Source organism: Apium graveolens, chromosome 9 (assembly GCF_009905375.1).
Source record: "Apium graveolens cultivar Ventura chromosome 9, ASM990537v1, whole genome shotgun sequence".
NCBI classification, from domain to species: domain Eukaryota; kingdom Viridiplantae; phylum Streptophyta; class Magnoliopsida; order Apiales; family Apiaceae; genus Apium; species Apium graveolens.
Genome location: NC_133655.1, coordinates 27,893,844 through 27,895,087, shown reverse-complemented (window position 1 = coordinate 27,895,087; position 1,244 = coordinate 27,893,844). Strand labels below are relative to the sequence as shown.

The 1,244-nt window shown below is 38.1% G+C and overlaps 1 non-coding gene across 1 annotated transcript; it reads left to right on the top strand.

Annotated features, from left to right (window-relative positions):
• The first annotated feature begins 591 nt into the window (after nucleotides 1-591).
• LOC141688493 (small nucleolar RNA R71) lies at nucleotides 592-698 on the top strand. The gene has a single exon (XR_012561934.1). It is a non-coding gene; the product is annotated as a small nucleolar RNA R71 (small nucleolar RNA).
• The last annotated feature ends 546 nt before the right edge of the window (nucleotides 699-1,244 follow it).

Genomic DNA, 1,244 nt, shown 5'->3' with positions numbered 1-1,244 from the left:
ATTTGATCAGACTGGATCAGGACATAAAGAAAGCTAGAATTAATGATCTCAGGGCTGCAATTTTTCAAACTGGTGAAGATTCTGTAGAACTTAAAGATGCTAAAAGGAGGATGATTGATGAACTCAGATATGCTGAGAGATGTTTGTTGAAGAACTATCTCAGAACAACTCCTGACATCAGAGAGATCAGAAGATGAAGCCAAGTCAAGATCTACAACTACTTAAATTCTGATATGAATACAGACTGGAGCTGTTATCAGAATTATATTCCATATTAATTAGCGATTATCTTGTAACTGTGTAGTATATAAACACAGACATAGGGTTTACACTATAAGTGTTATCACAATCGAGAAGATTATTCATTGTAACCCTAGCAGCTCTCGTGATATTTGTTCATCACTGAGAGAGGACAGTTCCATACTGTAATAGAGTTTATTGTTTTGAATAAAGTTTGTTTTCTGTTACTTGAGTTATTAAAGTTCGATTTGATTGTGCTATACACTGTATTCACCCCCTCTACAGTGTGTGTGACCTAACAAAATAGCACCCAATCCATTGTAGAAGCAGTTGATAATCATCCAATCAGGCATGCCATGGTGTGGGCATTTCCTTAGCATCTCCTTATATCGATCCCAAGCCTCACACATAGATTTTCATGTTTGCTGAATAAACTGAGTAAGAGCATTCCTGATTGCAGCAGTCTTCACCATAGGGAAGAATTTAGTGAGAAACTTTTAAGCAAGATCTTCCCAAGTGGTGATAGACCCTGCTGGTAGAGAATGTAACTAGCTGTTAGGTCCCGTAAGAGGGCTATTTTAAGCTAGAAGGGGGGTTGAATAGCTTAATTACCAATTTAAAAATTATTGTGGCATTTTAAAAATATTTTATCCCTTTTTAAAACTTTACCGAGTGGTTATGCAGTTTATATGTGCGGAAAATAAAGTGCACGGAAAGAAAATACCACACGGTGATTTTATCCTGGTTCGCAATGGCGCAACCTCTAATAGATTCGCCCACCCCTACTCCAGTCCCCGAGCTCCTCTCCCGGACTCAGGATTTTCCCTTATAATAAACTCGCTCCTTTAGTAGGCGGAGAAGCGTTTACACCCTTTACAAGTATTTGTCTTGGTGCGTAACACAAGGGTCACCACCTCAAAATAAATGTATTACCTACACAACTTATCTTAGATAATAAATCCCCACTATTTCTTCAAAGTTGTTGTAGAGCCTTTGTGTGGACT